This window comes from Callorhinus ursinus, unplaced genomic scaffold (genome assembly GCF_003265705.2).
Source record: "Callorhinus ursinus isolate GAN/ISIS: 27379988/994484 unplaced genomic scaffold, GSC_fseal_2.0 scaffold11, whole genome shotgun sequence".
Lineage (NCBI taxonomy): Eukaryota > Metazoa > Chordata > Mammalia > Carnivora > Otariidae > Callorhinus > Callorhinus ursinus.
In genome coordinates, this window is record NW_027397073.1 from 14241838 (window position 1) to 14264351 (window position 22514).

Below are 22514 nucleotides of genomic sequence, written 5' to 3' on the forward strand. Positions count from 1 at the left end.
AGAGTCTTTTGGGTTTTCCACATAGAGTATCATGTCATCTGTGAAGAGCGAGAGTTTGACTTCTTTGCTGATTCGGATGCCTTTTATTTCTGTTGTTGTGTGATTGCTGAGGCTAGTAGTATGTTGGACTTCTAGTAGTATGGTGAACAACAGTGGTGAGAGTGGACATCCCTGCCATGTCCCTGACCTTGGTGGAAAAGTTCTGTTTTTCCAACTGAGAATGATATTCGCTGTGGGCTTTTCATAGATGGCTTTTATGATATTGAGGTATGTTCCCTCTATCCCTACACTGTGAAGAGTTTTAATCAAGAAAAGATGCTGTACTTTGTCAAATGCTTTTTCTGCATCTATTGAGAGTATTATATGGCTCTTGTTCTTTCTTTTATTAATGTAGTATATCACATTGATTGATTTGTGGTTGTTGAACCACCCTTGTAGCCCAGGAATAAATCTCACCTGGTCGTGGTGAATAATCCTTTTAATGTACTGTTGGATCCTATTGGCTAGTATCTTGGTGGGAATTTTGGCATCCATGTTCATCAGGGATATTGGTCTGTAATTCTCCTTTTTTGGTTGGGTCTTTGGTTTGGGGATCAAGGTAATGCTGGCCTCATAGAAAGAATTTGGAAGTTTTCCTGCCTTTCTTATTTTTTGAAACAGCTTCAGAAGAATAGGTATTATTTCTTCTTTAAATATTTGGTAGAATTCCCTGGGAAGCCATCGGGCCCTGGATTCTTGTTTGTTGGGAGATTTTTGATTACTGCTTCAATTTCCTTGCAGGTTATGGGTCAGTTCAGGTTTTCTATTTCTTCCTGTTTCAGTTTTGGTAGTTTACACGTCTCTAGGAATGCATCCATTTCTTCTAGATTCCCTAATTTGTTGGCATATAGTTGCTCATAATATGTTCTTATAATTGTTTGTATTTCTTCAGTGTTGGTTGTGACCTTTCCTCTTTCATTCATGATTTTATTTATTTGGTTCCTTTCTCTTTTCTTTTTGACAAGTTTGGCCAGTGGTTTTTTGATCTTATTAAGTCTTTCAAAGAAACAGCTCCTAGTTTTGTTCATCTGTTCTATTCTTTTGGTTTCTATTTCGTTGATTTCTGCTCAAATCTTTATTAATTTTCTTCTGCTGGGTTTAGGCTTTATTTGCTGTTCTTTCTCCAGCTCCTCTAAGTGTAAGGTTAGGTTGTGTATTTGAGACTTTCTTGTTCTTGAGAAAGGCTTGTATTTCTATATACTTCCCTCTTAGGACTGCCTTTGCTGCATCCCAAAGGTTTTGAACTGTTGTGTTTTCATTTTAATTTGTTTCCATGAATTTTTTTAAGTTCTTCTTTAATTTTCTGGTTGACCCATGCATTCTTTAGTAGGATGCTCTTTAGCCTCCATGTATTTTGAGTTCTTTCCAAATTTCCTCTTGTCATTGAGTTCCAGTTTCAAAGCACTGTGGTCCGAATACATGCAGAGAATGATCCCAGTCTTTTGGTACCGGTTGAGAACTGATTTGTGACTCAGTATGTGACCTATTCTGGAGAATGTTCCATGTGCATTCTGTTGCTTCAGGATGAAATGTTCTGAATATATCTGTGAAGCCCATCTGCTCTGATATGTCATTCAGAGCCCTTGTTTCCTTGTTGATCTTCTGCTTAGATGATCTGTCCATTGCCATGAGTGGGGTGTTAAAGTCCCCTAGTATTATTGTATTACTATCAATGTATTTCTTTAATTTTGTTATTAACTGGTTTATATAATTGGCTGCTCCCATTTTAGGGGCATAAATATTTATAATTGGTAGCTCTTTTTGTTGGATAGACCCTTTAATTATGATACAGTGTCCTCCTCATCTCTCATTACGGTCTTTGGTTTAAAATCTAATTTGTCTGAAATACGGTTTGCCCCCACAGCCTTCTTTTGATGTACATTGGCATGATAAATGGTTTTCCACTCTTTAACTTTAAATCTGGAGGTGTCTTTGGGTCTAAAACGAGTCTCTTGCAGACAGCATATCGATGGGTCTTGTTTTTTTTATCCAGTCTAATACCCGGTGTCTTTTGATTGGGTCACTTAGCCCATTTACATTCTAAGTAATTATTGAAAGATATGAATTTAGTGTTGTATTACCTGTAAAGTCACTGTTTCTGTATATTGTCTCTGTTCCTTTCTGATCTATGTTACTCTTGGGCTCTCTCTTCACTTAAAGAATCCTTTTTAATATTTCTTGCAGGGCTGGTTTAGTGATCACAAACTCTTTTAGTTTCTGTTTGTCCTGGAAGCTTTTTATCTCTCCTTCTATTTTGAGTGACATCCTAGCTGTTTAAAGTATTGGCCGCATATTTTTCTCATTTAGCACCCTAAATATGTGATGCCAGTCCTTTCTGGCTTGCCAGGTCTGTGGATAGGTCTGCTGCCAGTCTTCTGTTTCTGCCCTTGTAGGTTATGGACCTCTTGTCCTAAGCTGCTTTCAAGATTTTCTCTTTGTCTCTGAGATTTGCAAATTTTGCTGTTATATGTTGGGGTATTGACCTATTTTTATTGATTTTTGAGGGGGAAGTAGAAGAGTGTTTTAGGTATTCCCGATTTTCACTGGAGCTGTCTTGGGAGAGAGCAGGGCCATAATGGGGTCCCTTGGTGCTGGCTGAGCCTTCATGCAAAATGTGAAGCATGTTCCAGATGCCCTTTGGAGCACAGGTGCTGTGAGGAGAACCATAATAAATAGGTACTAAAACAGTGGTAGATTCTTCTCTAGATTAAGGTCAGAATTTTCCCCAGAGTGTTGCAAGTAAACACACTTTGGGGGTAGAGACTTCTGGTTTGCTGTTAAGGTGATGTGGAGGGCAGTCTGAAGTGGAAGGAGATGGTTCCTACTGGTATGACATCTGGAGCCCACACCCACACATTAGCTTTTATAAATCTTCAAATTTTCCTTTTGTGCTTCTTCCCCCCGCTTAAGTCATTTTGCTAATTTAAACCTTATTTTTATTTTTATTATTTTTAAAGATTTTATTTATTTATTTGAGAGAGAGACAGAGAGAGCATGAACAGGGGGAGGGGCAGAGGGAGAGGGAAAAGGAGAAGCAGACTCCCTACTGAGTGGGGAGCCTGATGTGGGTCTTGATCCCAGGACCCTGGGATCATGAACTGAGCTGAAGTCCGACTGAGCCACCCAGGTGCCTCTAAACTTTTTTTTTTTTTAAAATTTTTTTTATTTATTTATTTGGGAGAGAGAGAGAGAGAGCAAGTGGGTTGAGGCGCAGAGGGAGAGGGACAAGCAGACTTTGCTGAATGCAAAGCCAGATGCAGGGCCTGATCTCATGACCCTGAGATCATGACCTGAGCCAAAATCAAGAGTCAGATGCTTAACTGACTGAGCCACCCAGGCACCTCTGATTTAAACTTTATTTTACTTGTGTCTGAATAGTAGGTTGAAAAAGGGGTAGAGAGGACAGTGATGCCTGTCCAACTCTGTGAAGGACCTGTACTATCTGGTCGATGTTACCTGTTTGAGCAAACTGAGGAACTAAAGAATCAAGGTGAGGTAGAAAAGTCCTCGGATATCATCATGGGCTTCAGAGGGAGACAGGGCAGGTATTCTAGCTCTGAAATCTCTGCAACTGTGCAGGTGATAGATGTAGGTGGAATGTCTCCTCTCCGGACATACCACCTTCAAGGAAAACCCATGCCCACTAGTCTTGGGTCATGGTCCACTATCTAAGGTCATGTTCTGGTGAACTGCGGTGGAGTGCCAGATTTCCATGTGAGGCATGTATCTGCTGAATGATTCTCAAAAGAGAAGAAATTTATGTGGTCTTACCCACACCAGCTAGTCAGTTCTCAGTGGTAAAGGATTGATTGTGCACTTTGTTAATTCCCAAAAGCCCACTGGGTGCCTTTTATGTGCCAAACACAATTCCAGACACGTGGGACACGTCAGCGAGGTAAAGATCCCTGTTCTTATGGAGCCAATATTCTAGTGCTGTATGAATGTCTTGGCCCCTTTTTTTTAAATTCCTTTTAAAATACTCCAGTGAGTATGTATTTTTTAGGCATTTCACTGATAATTAGAATCTTCCATCAGAGGGAAATTTGGACAGGTTAAAAAAAATTGAATTCATTTTGCTATTTCAGTTCTTTTAGAAATTATATGGAGATGTGGTTTCACCTAATAGACAAAATGCTCTTTTTACGTTATGCTCATATTTCAATTATCTATGCTAACCCTTATGCCTATTTCCACGGATAACTTCGAGCTGGCTTCACTTCTGGAGCTTATTCGGAACGGGTTTCATTTTTGTTTTGTTTCAATATCACTGTCAAAAAAAGAATTGGGAGATTTCCTCAATACATAAATAGAGAGGGGAATGTATTTTGTAGTCCTTTTCTTCAGAAGGATGATCTAAATAAATTCGTACACATTTTATTTCTACCCATCACAGCACAGCACAACACAAACCACTGCAATTACCTCAGCAACAAGCTAGCAGTGCAACTATATCATTTCAATTTTTCATTTTTTCCCTTTGACTTGATGTGTGTTCTACACAGTATATCAGCAAAATCTCATCAACCCCAGCCTCCTTTAGGCTAATAAATCTCAGTCACGAATTAATCTCACACAAAAGGGTGGGGGGAAGGAAGATCACAACAGGAAAAAGCCAATGGCCACAATCAGTCACCACTGTATTTCCCCAAATAAATACTCTCAAGCCATGCTAGGGAAGTTTCAGATTTTCCAGCCAGTGTCAAACTGTTACCATATTGGGCAGTTGCTTTCATTTCTTTGGCTATCTTGATTCTGTGGGAGTACTGTGACCTTTGGGTCATTGCTTATTCAACCAGTGAAGTCATCGGTGTCTCAGTCACATTGGTGAAAACTGTTCACACAGCTTAAACGATGCTTATATTTCTCACTGAACTTGGTTTATCTTTGGTTACTTCCTTTTAGTGTAAGAATTAGATGCATTTCTGTCATTAAAATGGAAATGTGCCCTCAAACACCTAGAAGGACCCCAGAATCTACTCCCTTGGCAGTGTTAGCATCTCCCACTTTTTCTGAAGTTGGAACCTGGCTGATGTAGGGAAGACCTACGTCATCATATATAAAGAAACAAAAAGTCATATTTTGCAATCACAGCAAATGACTCAATGTCAGAGGAAACAGAAAAAAAAAGTAAGATCTGGATTGTTTGTTTCTTTTTTTTCAGTGTCCAAAGCAGAGGCCAATGTGGAGACAATACCACAAATGAGGACATTAAAATACGGCCTTGATTGTACCAAATATGTTTTGTTAAACGTAAATGATCCCTCTGGTGAATTTTGCCAAACGAGTGTGGCACAAATGTCACTATAACCAATGGCACTTGGTTACCTTTTCCATAAATCTTATGCCAGAGTCACCAAAATGTAACTCTTACTTTTAGCACATTTATCTTTTTCAAAGCTCTAAAGTGGGTTGTGTCGCACTGTATTTAGATGTTTGTCACTCAAAGTGCAAAATAAGCCCCGAATGCATTCTCGCAAATATTGGAGAAAACTGGAAACTGATTAAAATTACATGAAATTTGAGGGGCCAATCCTAGTTTTGTTAAAAATCTTTGATGTTCCTAATTAAACATGAAAACATCGAAATATAAACACATGGTGTTTTCTTTCTTTTTTGGTTCAGAATATGAAGCCATCACATGAATTTCTCTGCCTTCAATATTGTATTCAGGGTTAGCACCTGCAATTAAATTTTCTGCCATTTATTTCTTCAGTTCTCCTATTAATTGTGAAAAATGATTCAGTGGTGGCCCAAAGGAGATGGGTGCTGTTGTCACAGCCAGCTGTTGATGTTGCAGAATGGTTTTGTTCATTTTCTCATGCCTTTGTCTCCTCTGTCTTTCTGTCTCTCTCTCAAAATGGAACTGAAGCAGGTGGTAACAACCAGTTCTTTATGTCTTATTCTCTTTGTTGTGGCTTCTTGGGTCCCTTCTTTAAGCAAGATGAGACTAAAGATTTTTAGGCATTTCAAGGAACAATATAGCAGTAGATACCTGATCGGGCCAAACAGTGCATGAGAAGAGCAACGTTGGGAAACACAGATGATTCCAGGGTAAAAGTGCAACAGAGCTGCTATGCGTTAGCCTCAAGGTGCTGATCCGCTGTCTTCAATCCCCAAATGACGAACCTATACTTCCACAGGATTTTTTAATTTATCTATTTGGTCCTCTCTTTATTATTGGTTATTTTGCTTTCAAAACTGGAATTTGAGGTCTGAAATAACAAAGACGCAGGGATTTCTTTTTGGCAAAGCCAGCATTTCACATTCTTAGTGCTACTGTAGGATCATGAACCAGGTACCACATGAAGGGTTTTACTTACCCAGTGAAACTTGGGAAGGGCCTTTCTCTTGGATTTCTCCAGATTTCCCTCCTGCCCGTGTGTGTTTATAATCCAACACAAAAAGGGTACAGGAAACTTATGTGTGTCCATGTCAGTTCTCTATTGTTAACTTAGATTATTTCACACTTTTAACTGATATATGTATATATATATCTCCACACACATACATACATGTTGTCTGTGTATTCTGTATATAGTCTCTCTCTGTATATAGGCTATATGTATAACAGTCTGTAATTAATAACTTTTTAATAAATATTTTCCATATTTGGGTTTCTTTAGGAAAAATTGCTGTAACTAGCAGAACAAATAAAGGATATAAATATGTTTTACTTTTATACATTCTGCCCAAACCCCCTTCAGAAAATCTGTAGACATTTACTCTTTAAACAGGAATATACAGAAATGTCTCTGTAATATTTTTTGTTCTGAAAAATCACCAAAATTCCAATAGAAAGAAGAAGGTGAAGAAGTGGGAGGGAATCATGCCTCTTTTGTTGTACAAAATGTATAAAAACCAGAGGCCAAAGGAACTCGTTTTTTTTCAATGAAGTCTTCAAGAATTCCTCTGTGAAATAAATTTTCTTTTAAAAATTTCATTTTGATTTATTTTTTATATTCCTTTCTCATCCTTTCTTTTTCTTTGGGGGCATCCTTTAGGGCTTTTCCTGTATCAGAAATAGCTATTGTCAGCAGTTTTCCACTGTTGGTTAAAACTTGCAGTCAGAAGCAATTCTTAGACACCTGTTCACATGTTTCCCCCTCTCTGCAGAGTTGGAAGGAAGCACTTGTGGGCCTTTGCTCTTGAGCAGGGAGTTTAGACATCCAGCAGTTTAGACATCTCCTGAGTACTAGATGTAATCAGGTTTAAAGTACGAAAGATCTTCATCCACTTCTGTTTTTCACTCGGACACAAAACCTTGAATTTCTTTGACCATCTGGCACCGTCTCCACTGGCAACACCCCAGCCTAAGCCACCATCTTCTCTTGTCTGGACCACCATAGAAACCTGATAATGACTTCTCTGGCTTCATTCTTGTCTGTGGGCCATTCTCTACACTGAAGCCTGGTGATCTGGGGAGAGCCCAAATGAGATCATGTCTCTTCCCTGCTCTGCATCCTCCACTGAATTTCCATGGCAATTAGAAGAAAATCCTATCTCCTTTCCATGGCTTTGGCAGCCCCACCAGATCTGACCCTGTCCAGCACCCGTCTTCTCTCCTCTTATCTCCCCTGGTCCACTTTTCTCCAGCCAGGAGATCTTCTGTCTTGCTCCTCTGCCAAGCCTGTTCCTGGCTTAGTTTTCACTTGCTCGTCCTGTTCCCTGAACAGCTTCTCCCCCAGATCCTTATGTGGCTGCTTCCTTCTCACCATCCACCTCTTAGCCCAAGTGTTAGCTCTCTGAAAGGCCTTCTCATACCTCCTTATCTGAATAGCACCTTCCATTCACCATTTTCTATGCCATGGACACATTTTTTTTTTTCTTCAGAGCACTTATTAGAAACTGGAATGATGTTACTTATTTTTCAGTTTATGTGTCCCTCTTCCATATTCCCCCAAAAAGCATGAGCTCTATGATGCAGACATCTTGTCTGCCGTATTCACTAATATCTGGAACAGTAGCTGAAACAGAATGAATGCTTTATTGGGTGAAGTATCACTGAAACCTTCCTCTCCTGTATCCAATCAGTTTCCATATTCTATTGATATTTCCTCCTAAATATTTCTTGCATCTGTCTAATTTTCATTATCCTTCTCCATTTTAGTCTGAACTTTATATCTCCAGTCCTAGGCTGCTGGATGAGCCTCCTAACTGGCCTCCCATATTCCTTTGCCTCTTCCTCCAATTCATCACATAAACTTCTTAAGACAGTGTTTTGGTCATGTGAATTTCAGGTTTTAAAACCTTCAGTTGATTTCCATAACCTGAAGACACCTGGGTGAGCCACCTCAATACCTTCCTTTATTGTGAGAGCCCAGTTCACATACATCATTATTGTTAATAGGCCCACTTTCCTCTGATCACAGTAGTTAGCATATCCTGGACTCACAATCCTTCCCTTGAGCTCATAAATGAATATTCAGAGAGAAAGGGTCTTTCTTTCTGCTGGGCTGTGAAGCTGGAGAAGTTGAGGCTCCTGAAGGCCAGGATCCCTGATCTCATGGTGGTAGCCGATCTGCAACAAGACAGAAAAAAAAAAAAAAACCCAACACATGGAAGAAATTAGAAGTAATTGCATGAGTGAGAAGAGGAAAAATGCTGAGAATATCATTTGAGTGCTTGGACCCTGCTGTGTCTGAATTTATTTATCAATTGGGGAGAGTCAATAAATTCCTATTTTTTTTAATTCCTATTTTTTAATAGACTACTTTGGCTTGGGTTTCTGTGACTTTCTTTCAAGATTTCTGATTACTATGACTTGGCTTTCAAACCTTTTACAATTAAATCTTACTTCCCAATCCCACCTTTTTCTTCTGCTTTCTTCCACTCTTCTCAGCACCTCTTCCCAGCTGTGGTTGTGCTTTCCCGCCCTTGACTGATTTCCTGTCATTATCATATGTGGGATGACTTCTCCTCTTTCTGCTTGTTTCAGTCCTTTGTGTTCTTTTAAAACTCAGATTAAATTTTCCCTTCTTGGGGGCGCCTGGTTGGTTCAGTTGTTAGAGCGTGTGATTTTTGACCTCAGGGTTATAAGTTTGAGCTCCACGTTGGGTGTAGAGATTACTTAAATTTTCCCTTCTCCATGAAGTCTTGGAGAAGACTCAGCTCATACTGATCTTTCCCTCCTCCAAACCTCTCTAGTATTTCTTGTTTGTGACTTTTGTTTAAAAGTAACTATATACCATCTTATGCTATGCTTTTGGTGCCATTAATCATTTATATTATAAATTAGGATCTCAAAAATGCCACTGCCTGCAGGGGTCAGTTGATGTAAATATGTGAATTGGGCTGGTATAACATGAGGAGTGGTGGCATGGTGAATGGAGAGGTGTATGTCCTGCCTAATTGCCTAAATTAAAAATTTTAAAAAGTGTGTTGACCAAGTGAGAGATGCAGGTTGGATCTAGTCCCTGCTCTTAATTAGAAATTACATTTTAGAGAAGAGAAATTGGGGTTAGTTGTCTTTACTCTCTTCTAGGGGACCATCAATGTCACATTCCTTATTACGCTGTTTTGAAAAAGAGATCAAAACATTTTTTTTCTTAAGAGGACCAAATCATTCTCAGATTCACAGCATGTTTTCCCTGTCCACATCACATCTTGAAAGTAGAAGGGAACCTTGCAGATCATGCATTCCAGTCTTTCTCCCAGTGCAGAAATGCTGTTTGCAACCCCATGACAGATGGTTTCTACTTGAGCATTTCCAGGATTTAGAAGCTCGGTCTTTTGTTGAGAAAGCCCATTTCTTTGTAGAGCAGCTCTAATTAGAAAATCCTTTCTCATAGTTTGACAAAATAGACCCCTTTAAACTTGTATTTATTGTTTTTAGTTCTGTTTAACAAATATACAACATCTGCTTGCTGCAAACATGCAAAGGTATTCAAGAAGACAAATGAAAGGGTCATAAAAAAAGTTATACCAAGCCAAACTTCCTTTATGACTTGAATTATCACGCCTTCTTAAGAGATTGAGTAGGATGTAGGAAAGACGGACCCCGTCACAACTAACTTCTAATTAAGCAGTGCCAAGGTTCAGGAGGCACTTTGAATACTTAAAGTTGTATGATGCTCATACTCTGCAAGCTGTTTGTCACTGTTCTCATTTGTGAACCCGATACCACTGTTGCCTCAGGTTTTTAATGAAGAGAGGCACCTTCTGCAGCCCTACAAGGGGGCAGTACTAGAGTCAGCTTTTCACATTTCTCTCAGCCTTTTTATTCACCCTTCTCTGTAAACACTTAGCCTGGGGGCGCAGGAGGTGCTGCCCTGTGTCCTGAAGTTTCTCCTGTTGAGTCTCAGTTTGTTCTGCTTTTATTAAGATAGAAACAGACTGAGATCTCCTAAAAGCCCATTTTCTTTGATAGTCAATAGCTCTAGATAATCTCTATATTTATCTATTTATCAAGGCCCATCTATTCTTTGGAAGTAATTTAATAATTGGCATAGAACATGTTATATGGTAGGTTGTGATGTGAGATGAGATGATATAATACTTACTGCTAGTTTCAGATTTTATTTCACTAAAAGCTTCCATCTTATGCGTTGTTCTTTGTTTATTCACAGCACAGGTGCCAAAATGTTGGGCTGCCCCATAAAGTGTCTCTAGATATCTGGGCTGAGACTTGAATCGAGGGACTTGTGACACGTCATAGACAAATTAGGGCACTTATTCCCTTAGTCACTTCTGATAAAAAGTTTACAACTAGTTTTACATGGATAAGGCTATAAAAGACTTGTTACCAGTTTTTCTGCTGACAAAAATGCTGGACTGAATAGTGGGAGTAGAAATTACTCTAATCCTAGTGCACCCTATAATAGTTCATCCAGTTGATAATGACCATGTGTAGTTTTTTTTTTATTTTTATTTTTTTAAAGATTTTATTTATTTGACAGTGAGAGACACAGCGAGAGAGGGAACACAAGCAGGGGGAGTGGGAGAGGGAGAAGCAGGCTTCCCGCGGAGCCAGGAGCCCGATGCAGGGCTCGATCCCAGGACCCTGGGATCATGACCTGAGCTGAAGGCAGACGCTTAACGACTGAGCCACCCAGACGCCCCGACCATGTGTAGTTTAGATGGAGCTCGTTCTGGTCTCTTGCACAAAGACAGAGTGTACTCTTCCTCTCACTCAAAATTTGGTTCTGATGTTGAAACTTACTGATGCCAGGGCACCTGGGTGGCTCAGTCAGTTAAGTGTCTGCTTTCAGCTCAGGTCATGATCCAGGAGTCCCAGGATTGAACCCCACATCGGGCTCCCTGCTTAGTGGGGAGTCTGCTTCTCCCTCTCCCTCTGCCCCTCCCTGCTCTTGTGCTCTCTATCTCTCTCAGATAAATAAATAAAATCTTAAAAAAGAAAACAACAACTGGTTGAAGCCACACATGCACCAAGAGGGTATGAAAAGGCTTATTACTCACACATTGAGGCTTCTGGGGAGAGCGGGGCAGGCTTCCAGGCAGGTCTGAAAATGGCACGGTGAGAGAGCTGGGAGAGGAGATTGGCTTGGCTTATATTGTGGTTGTGGGGGTGGGACTGGGGTGAAGGTTTGCTTACGTGGGCTGGGGCTGACACGTTTGAACTTTTTGCTAGCAGTAAAGGAGGGTGCACCCAGGCTTTCTTAGCAGCTTGCTCCAGTGTAGAGCAGAAGGGGAAGAAGGACTGGTGGAACATGGAAGCTGTCAGCAGCCAAATATAAAACCTGGAACCAAAGACTTTACTATGGTGCTAAGTTGTGCTTTTAGGTAAAATCAAACTTTTCTGGGCAGGTGCACTGTACCCAGGATGAAGAGCTCACAGACCTCTTACTAAATGCTTCCCTTTTACTTCTTGCTACCCTTCTCTTCCCTGTGAGATCCTTCCTGTACCCCACCGTCAGCAGAAATGTAATAGTCTTAAACTGTTGGCTCAGACTCCTGCTTCTCTTACTAAGTTTGGATTCCTGCTTATATACATTCATGTTGGGCAAATGTTTGTACTGTGTATATGTGAATGTAGACTACTGGGAATTCAATTTCCTTTTCTTCCCCTTTGGGTTAGGAGTGTGTATTGACTTTGCAGAACCATGGCAGCAAGTTGTAAATGATGGATGAGCAGAACATCTCCCTTGCTAGAGGAGGTGGGACTGTAGAGAGAGCTGTGGGAGCGCAGGTGTACTTGACCGCTTTTTCCTACATCTACATTATTGGCGTGTAAATCTACTAAGTCTTCTCTACTAAGGCTGAGTTCCTTAGTGATACAGTTTGGAAATTGGCCGTTGGTGTAATGGAGTTATTGCAGGGACTCTCATGTGACTGAAAAGAGCATCATTCTCGGTAAGTATGTTCTGTACAGGTAGATCTCAGAATCAAATGCTTTCCGCACTTAGAAGTTTGGGAGACTCTAAAGGAGGCATGAGTAGAGGATTTGACTTGTAAAGAGATTGTCTGATCCTAGATTTTCATTTTTTTTTTTACACAGATTTGTTGTTTTCTGTTGTTGTTTATGCTTGCTTAATTTCAGGTTTCTTATCTTCCTCATGAAAAAAAGCTCTGGATAAATGTTGGGCAAAGAAGCTACTTCTCACTCATTCCTTATAGTCCAAAAGGTATTAAAAATAGAAAAATTTTGTTGAGACATATTTTACCAAGTGATTAAAAGCATTTGAAATTAAAGCTTAGTGCAGTCTTACTAATGATTTTGAAATATTGAAATTAGAATCTGTCAGGTGCCAGGTGCCTAAGGAACAGAACAAATCACACAGTTAGGCAAAGTCTCAGGTAAAATTCACTCCATTTCAACTCATTCACACGTGTTAAATGTATCTGCTGGGCTTAGGGATGGATTGTGGTTGAGAGTGCCAGCTTCAGAAGTACCTAAGACATTCCGCTTTGCTTCCAAGATTCAAGGCAAGCCCTTGGCTAACTGTTGTTACTTGCACAAAGATTATATGCCAACGTTATTATTCTTGCCAGTGTAAACACCAAATGTGAGAGGCTGTTACAGTCTTTACTACAGCACACTTTTCACCATGATAATTTAAAATCATTCATGTGTTTTTACTTAGCATTGGTATGATGCTTTATCCTAGGAGAACTCTTTGAAATTTCCATCATTAATAATCTTTCAAGCAATCTAGGGGGATAAGTTAGGACTCCTGGCAATGTCTCACACCTGAGTATACAGAGCAGAAAGAGGTCATTGGACTTGAACCAAATTATAATATTTTAATACAAGAATGAGAACTAATGGCCCTGGAGTTTCCAATCTGTTGTTTAGCCAGTTGGCTTATGCTCCTGCAAGTCATGTTACTTGTATGAACTCAGGAGAACCATTAGGCCACTGCAAGGTACATCTTAAGTAGGAAGCAAATTAGAGGAATCAGTTGAGCTCAGCGCTCCTTCAAGAAAAATACTCTGCAACTGCCACCTACTATAGAGTTACTTCCCCCTTTCACTCCTATTTTATATTTTTCCATATATAACGCAGAGAAAAACTTCTGTGGGAAGTTAGCCAGAATTTTCATGGTGTTTCAGAGAAAAAAATTTCTGACATATCTGTGGAAGGTCTTCATTTTGACAGCTCCAAGCCTTGGATTTGGGAGCTAGAGAACCAAGAAAGAATTTCTTCAAACTAGGAGTCAGAGAGAAGACCACTGGCAGTAGTGATAGGAATTATCCAGAGGAAGACTTTTTGTGGTACAGACCTTGGCATGATTAGAACATCAGGTAAATTTGGACCAGATCATACAAATAATTTACAGAGCTTTTTCAGAGATATGAACTAGAAGCTTTATTAGGAAATCAAATGTCCACGATAGAACATTTTTAGCTGCTTGGCAAAAAGCCTTGGTCAAACAAAAAGAATTCAGATGCTTTTGGTGACAGCTGACGTGGAATAACTTTTTATAGTACATGTTCTGTCATGGGGCACAATTTGTGAATTTTCTCAAAAAAAAAGTGACAGTCAACGGAGGCCTGTGTTTATGGGTTTTATCTGTAAAAATAAAAGATCTAGGTTCAGTGAAAAATAAAATTCACAACTTATCAACATTCAAAATAGAAAAAAGTTTCAGTGCTGTTTTAGGGAAGCTGAGTGAAGTAGAGAATCGTTCATGATTAGCTTCTAAACTAAAGGAACATAATTTAGAAAACAAAAAAAAAAAAGTGTAGTTTTGTGTTATTTTTTGCCAGGGTTAGAAAGTAGTCATAAAGAGATTTCCAGGAAGCCATAAGGCAGTCCAAAGGCTTCTAGATGAGTGAAATTCTTTATTCCCTTTCAGGATTCTTTGCTGTGGTAGAGAACTTTCTTTTGTATGTCCAGGCTTCCTCTTGTCTTGAATGATCTATCTTTCCTTAGGATGTCTCCCCACCCTTCAGGACTCAGTGCACATTTTACCTCGTCTGTGTGGCCTGATTGCTCCATGGGTTGGGGAACCCCAGGACCGCTCTCAAGCTTTATGCTTCACTAGAAGGAGTTAAGGGGAACAGAAAAAATGGTTATACTCATGGTTATAGTTTATTACAGTGGAAGGATGCAGATTAAAATAAGCAAAGGGTAAAGGCACATGGGGCAAAGTCCAGAAGAAACCATGCACAAGCTTCCAGGTGTCCTCTTCCAAGAGAATCACATGGATGTGCTTAATTCTCCCAGCAATGATGTGTGACAAACATGCAATGTAGCCAATAGGGGAAGGGCTGTGCGTTGGTGTTTCAGATTTTTATTGGGGTTTAGTTATATAGGCAACTGACCTCAACCACTCAGGCTCCAGCATCCCAGAACAAAAATAGGCATCACCATAAATCACATTGTTAGCATAAACCATCTGATCGAACTGGTACTGGGTGACCCAAGACTTCGGGCATGCAAAAGCACTCTTATCAGGCAGAATATTCCAAGGGCTCAGAGCTTGTCTTCTAGAAGCCAGCCAAGGACCAGTCCTCAAGTAGACAGTATTTGGGAATGTGCAGGGTTTGAGCAACACAGGGCTACTGAGTTATCTCTCTCCCACAAAGCTTACACCCCTGGCCCCTGGCCTAGGCTCTCTTCCTAAAATGATCATATTTTTATGAGCATCTGCATTTAGTATAGCCTTTATATAACACATGCAGCAATAATATCAGCATGAATATACCTAACATTTCACGGATCCTGTGTGGGCTAGGGATAAACTTAAAGAAACAACCAATCCATCCTGTAAAGGCATTGTATGCATTTTTATATATTTGTACTAATTTGATTGCTTGCTGTCCTCCTTGATCTATTATTATTTGTACCTTGTGATAAATGTGTGCAGAACTGTTTAGCATAGTAATTAACTAATGTTTAGCTAAATCCAGTTCTTCTCCGGCCAGTCATTTTCCATCAGTGCTATATCCTGAAGAGGCTTTAACTCCAGCTTCTGAAACAGTTGATCATTAATATGGGTATTATTATATACCTTATTTATATAAGGCAGTTGAATCTTACTGACAATGGCAGTGTTACACCATATTAAATATAGTCATGATACAATTCAGTTTTATTACAAAACAAATCAGTCAGAATTATATTGGTATTTGCAATGTCTTCCCAACAGAATTGGCCCTTGTCCATATACCAGATATTATTATGGACAGGAATCATTAAAACTGGCCATGGTTAGGTTATTTCTGGGTTCTAAGTCAGTTAGGGACAAAACCAGCTTGCCTTAGTTCGAAGTTTTATATTGAGACAGGTTTCCATTGTGTGCTCTTTTATAACCAAGCCTACTTCCTTCTATGGAGAGGACGCAAGTGTTACTCAGAATAGTTCTTATCCCAGCTAGCTGTACCACAGGTTATATTTTATTCTGATTTATTCTTGGAGTGAAAGCAGTCAGTGTGCATCCATGTAAATTAAATTGCCTCTGAGAAAATTCCTAGGTTTGGAGATCTATAACATCCCATAAGTGCACTTCTTAAGGCTCAGTAGAAGGGTGGAAGGCCATTGCCCCATAGTTACTTTAGCCTTAATCTGTATTAAAATAGTCAGGAGGGGCACCTGGCTGGCTCAGTTGGTTGAGTGTCTGACTCTTGGCTTTGGCCTAGGTCATGGGGTTGAGACCCATGTTGGGCTCCGTGCTCAGCAGGGAGTCGGTTTGAGGGTTCTCTCCTGCTCCCTCTTGCCCTCCCTGCTCCTCAAATAATAAATAAATAAAATCTTAAAAAGGTAGTCGAGAGGTACTGGTGCGTCGGGACACAGGCCCTTTCTCAGTGCTGGGTCCTAGTATTATCTAGCATTATTTACTGAGTTGGCTTAACTCACTTCACTAAACCCTTGTCATCTTTTCAGGCAGGCTCCCCAGTCCTTACCTTCCTCCTGGAAGAGAATTCCCTCTAATCTGCTTATTCTAGTTCATACATCTAGTTCATACATCATACATACATCTTTGAATATTGTTCCTCACTAAAAGTGAGTTCAGCTTGTCCCATGATGACTGGACTGGCACCCATCTCCTCTAAAACACTTCTATCTTGTGGGCCAGTGTTGTTTAACCCACTGTGCATGTTGTTGCCATTGTGTGCTAATGGCCTGAGTGCTGTTAGGTTACGTGTTTTGTACCCCAAAATATGGGTCTCTCAAATGTTAGATTAAATGAGTGGTAGTCATGCCTAGATGTGATGTAGTTTGAATATGCCCTGAATAGGCTTTCCATAGCTTTCCTCATTTCAGGGTTGGGCTGCTCCCCAGGGGAATTTGGACCCACTTGTGAAGACTCCTGCTGAATTCTCATCAGAAACCCATTGGTTCTTCCATTCTGGTTAATAGCTTTTCACCCACAAATATGCAATACGTACTTGTACCTAGTACATGGTGGCATGTCAGGCATGCAGCTGTTTTCTCCGTTATGACCAGGGGCACTTCTAAGCATTTGCTTATCAAAGTTTACAGTTACACAGTGATCAGTCTGGCAGAGGCTGTATACTGCACAGTTGCTGGAAATTTCTTCTCAAGTGATATCATTTATAGTATATGTTACCTGAAAAATGAGAGTCGAAAGATATTGGCACATTACTGGAGTGCCAGCCTCATCAACAATTGTCGAGTCCATCATCACATTATCTGACTAGAATGTTTCCCAGAGTGATACCATTCAGGTTTGCAGGCTGCCATTAGACCTTGTCAGCTTCCAAAAGCAGGGGTGGTCTTGGCAACCATATGGCTTCATCGTTTTGGGCATCTGGTATAATTATGCCATGAGACAATATCATTCTCTTGCTCTGACTCTCTATCAGGGCACTAATGTGATATTGGATCTCCCTTGTTCCATATCCACCTATTCATTCATTCCTTTACCCTCAGCTCCTATTTTTTTCCCCTCTACATTTGTCATCGATTTTAAACTAAACTTTCCTATCTTTAGAAGGCACATTAGTTTCAGCAACTGTACTGGTCCAGACAGTTCTCAGGAATACCAGTCTAGGAAGAGCCTCCCTCTTAGCAGATTCCCATATATAGGATAGGGTTATGCAGGTACAGAACTAGTGAGGTATCTCCACTCCTGGGCAGTATCGCTCTGTTCACAGTCTACCCCAATTTTGCCAAATGGGGTAAAGGCACTATAAGTTATTTGTGTAGGAGCATGCTGTCTCTCACATCATTTGTGCTCAATAAAAACTTCCTGATTGATTGCATCCATCGGGACAGTCTTGGACAACTATTAGAAAATGGCGTTATTATTTTTTAACCATCTAAGATGTTCTTCACCTCTTGATCACATCTTAGGCAGATTATATAATGTTCTGATCTCTTTTCTATAATGAAGATCAGCCCCTTTTCTGTAATTGTGACTTTCTCAAATATTAAAAAAGAAATCCAGTCTAAATAAAACAATTATTTAGCACATGCAGTTGACAGTATCTCTTCTCTTCGCACTGGGGAAAACATACACTCTGTTATATTTCATTCCTCCTCCTGTTCTTGCTTTTCTGACTTTTGGATAGGTAGGCAGTTAGAGGAACAAGAGGATGAAACATTACCTAAGTGGTGCTGTTCTGCTCTGGGGGTGGATGCTTCATGCCTTGTGGGCGACTACATAGACAAGGTAATTTGTTGGATAATCTGGAAGTCCCTCCAAAGACTACCACATTGCTTCCAATATCCTGACTTCACACAGTCTCTGGTTGACTAATCTGGAAACACTGTGGCTTTATGCCCCATTGTGTTCTGTAACCTTGTACTGTGAGGTCTCATCCTCACCCCCTTGGATGAGGTATCTGTGGCAGTGAGGGCCCAGTCCCGCCACCCTCCGAGTACTTACTTGACCCAAGGAAAACAAGACCACCCTCGCTGTACTCCAACGGGGCAGTTGCAGCTGACCCACTGCTGCCCTCTATTTCTGTTTTGTGGTTAGGAGTTGTTGCTTCCCTTCAAAATTTGCCAGACAAGGGGACCCATGTGTCTCTGTGCTCATATATGTGCAGACTCCAGAGCATCCATGTCACGCTAGCTCAAGAACTCTGTTGCTGCATTCTGCTCTGATGACAGGGCGGGGAGGCCTTCTGCACTTCTCCAAGTGTTCAGTTTGGGGGTGACAGGCCAATTTCCTTCTTTCATACCCAGTCTCCTTGAATGTTTCTTTTGATCCTCACCCCTTTGTCTTTTGCACCATCCTTCCTCCTCCCAAGGCCACCACACTCTCCCTTGAGGCCACAGACTTGCTATTTCTGCTGCTAAGTAAATTACCATAGAGAATTCTTAAGCAGTTTGGAACTGACAGTATTACAGTTACAACACCCCAACACTTGGTCTTACAGAAGGATTCTGCTCTTACAGGACAGTTCCCACGAAAGAGGAATTATAACATCTCTTATAGCAAATGGGTTTATCTGTAGGCAGGGAAAGGTTGCTGAGGAGCACAATTTTGTGTTTCCTTTAACTTGGTTCTCAGATACTAATATTTATAACAATTTAGCACATTTGGACATGATATTTGAAAGAAATGATTTCTTACGTCTTTGGAGATTGCAGGTGGGAGGCCTATTTACTATGACCCCGTCACAGCTTTGGTTGCTGCAGTCATTTGGTAAGCCTATTATGGAATAATCTGTAAACCAATCCCTGAAGATAAGTGGATTTCAGTCATTTTCATTTTTGTAATTACAATTTTAATATATTTCAAGGAGGGAAGTGCTGGATTCAGAGGTTTCAATCATGTCATCTTCCCTAATTTAACTTAACAGCTTTCTTTCTCTAACTATGTTAATCAGAGCTCTAAGTCTGAATCTAGGGATTTCTCCCATTGAAGCTGGATTATGTGAAATTTTATCTCTTTTTCTCAAGACCTGCACAAATTTTGGGTTGATAAACCAATTGCATTCTGTTTTTTTATAAGTTTAGGTGCAGTGAGAAATTGGCAGCAGTATAAAGAATTAGCATTTGAATCCCTGAACTTGGTTCATAGATTCTTCAGGAAGTAGGGACTTAGAAAATTCTCCAAGTGACTAAGGTGAAAAACATTTGGGTCTAAATGAAATATTCTGTAGTTCATTGAGGGGCACAAATAATAACTGAAATTTTCCCATTTGCTTTCAAGATTTCTTATGAAAAAGGACTCATCTTTTTCATGGTCATAGTGTCCTAGAAATAGTTGTAGTGTTTGTGACAGATTGCCAGGTGCTTAGCTATTATTTTAATATAAGAAAATAATCTCCTATGAAGCCATTAGACTAAAGCTTTTGGAGAACAGACACTGTGTCTCGTTCTCTATTATATTTCCATTTCCTAACACACAGCACTGTATTTGTAGTACAGACTTAACAAATATTTGCTGGATGGAATCAGATCCCCTTACTTACTGAGCGCCAACCTCTATTCTGGGTGCTCTACATGTATTAACTCATTTATGTGTCACAAAAACACTTTTAAGTAGGTGCTACTATTATCCCCATTTATGACTGGGGAAACTGAGGCAAAGAGAATTAAGTAACTTTGCCAAGTAAGCAACAGAGCTGGAACTCAAACCTAGGTTCTGGGTTGAGAGCTTGCACACTTAACTGCTATGCTAACCTACCACTCTTCTGAAGGACCGGCTGTCATACTGACGTTGGAGGGCTAGAGAGATGTACTTTCTTGGTGTCCCTGGGCGAAGGAGGGTGAAAGGTACAAACTTCCAGCTATAAAATAAACAAGTCACGGGAATATAATGTACGTCATGGTGACTATAATAATACCGTATTACATATTTGAAAGTTGCTAAGAGAATAGATTTAAAAAGTTCTCATCACAAGAAAAACTTTTTTTTTTTTTGGTAATTATGTATGACAATGGATGTCAACTAGAAAAAAAAGATCTTTGGTGGATTTTTGACAGCCTAAAATTTTCCAGTGCAGGGTCTCTTGTCAATAGATATTTTATCAACAGATATTTTCCTAACAAGTAAAGCTTTATACTCTCAGCAAGAGGCTTTATAATCCATTCTTAATTACTGGTTAGGTTTATGTGTTTTCCTCAGAACTGTCACATTTAGAATGGTGCAACATTTGGGTTCGTGTGCTATACAGTTATTGCCCTTTCCATTGTTTTAGAGGGCTCTCTAGCTTGCCAATAGTCCTGTTGACCATGGAACCTGGTGTGAACCAGGGCTTACTTGGGAAAGACCAGCTGCCAGAGGCCTAAGCAAAAACCCATAGCTGTGGGCCAGTAATGCAGTGGATACCTCATGAAAAGAAAACCCCATTAGAATGGGCAGATGACTGGCTAACTGACTGAGAGCAGAGCAGAGATCTTAAGGAGATAGAAGGTAGAGAAGATTCAGACTTTCACATCGAAATAAGTAAAATAGGAATTAGAGGAAGGAAAACTGAAAAAAAAAAGGCAAGTGCAGGAGGTTGAGGAATAAGATAGCCTGCGTCTATGTGGGGAGCTGGGAGGAAGGTGTACATATGAATTGTAGGGAGAAGCTAAAGTAGGGCCAGGAACCACCCACATCTCTACTTTGCTGATTTTGTAAGCTGCAGTCACACCCCAGAGTGGATGTGTTGGTGCGGAAGTCCTCAGTGAAGTCGCTAGCTCCGATGGATCCAATTCTTTGATGGAATCTTTTGGCACATCAGGTTTGAGTCCTCCCCTGTCCATAATTCCAGAGATGTAGTCTCAAAATAATTCAAAATGACATTGTTATCTCTTTCAACTGCCGTGAACGGACCAACAGCTATAATCTGTTTAATCAGAACTGCAAGCATTCACCCATTTATTTACTATTGAGCAAATATTTATTGAGAGCCCTGGTTACATACGTAAGTAGCTGAAGCCAGGGCATATTGGGAAGTTATAGCTCTGCTATGAAAAAAAAAACAGCTACTTCATTTTTTAGAGAGGTTGTTATGATCTGTAGAACTATTTAGGAAATAACTTTTGGGTTCAAATAAATCTAGCTCTTAAATCTGTGCAAAAACCATCCTTGCAAAATTCCTGGATCTGTTTTCTGCTACTCTAGGCCAAAGCCATTTTGTCCTTTACTTCTCTGCCCATAATTCAGTTGGCCTATTTATATCTGGATTCCATCCTCAAGCCCAGGACAATCCGGATGGGGAACTTTCTGCAGGCAATCCTGTTTATCCAAGACTGCGGGTGCTCAGAAATGAAGGAGGAAGGAAGCTAAAGTGAAGTGAGAACTGAGGTCATCACTTGAAAATGGGTTGTGCTTGAACCTGAAGGAGAGGAGGAGCACAATTATAGAAGAGGCAGGGTCCTCAGAAGGTGTGGGGCTAGAACAAATTGTTATATATTCACCACCACCCTTGTAATTCCAAGTGAACTTCCGGTGTGTACGTGCAGTGTGTGTGCGTGTGTGTGCGTGTGTGTGCGTGTGTGTGCGTGTGTGTGCATGTGTGTAGGTCCAGACTTCCACCCAGCATAATACCTCATCTGTTCTGCATAGTTCTGGAAGGCCAGGACAGCCTGTACTCGTACTGAACACTTTAGATAATCTTTTCTGACCTTCATGGCAGATTATGGGAATCTGAGGTGAAAAGTGTGATCTATTTGAGTCTTGCTCTCTCCCTGGGCTAAGGCACTGCCTGATGTTAGAATTAGCTAACCCCTGGTGTGTGTGTTTGTGTGTGTGTGTGTGTGTGTGTGTGTGTGTGTGTGTGTGTGTTGGAAGAGCTCTTTTATTTTTGATTTTCTTATATTATCTTCTATTTTTATTGTCTGTGCTATTTACACTGCTGACCCTCTCAGTTTCTTCCTTCCTTCCTTCCTTCCTTCCTTCCTTCCTTCCTTCCTTCCTTTCTTTCTTTCGTTTCAATTCCTTGAAAAGCAGACAACCCTCTCCACAGTCCTTGTCATCATCCTGGCCCCATACCTATTCCATACATCGGGCCCCTTGGTAGCCCAGTGCCTTTCCTTCTACCTGTACCTCATCCCAATTAACCGCGGGTGAAAGTTCTAGACATTGTGGCACCATTGCGTGTCAGGAATCAATACCATTGCTTTCATCATCCTATAGGCATGTCCGAGTCTGTTTTTTTTTTTTTTT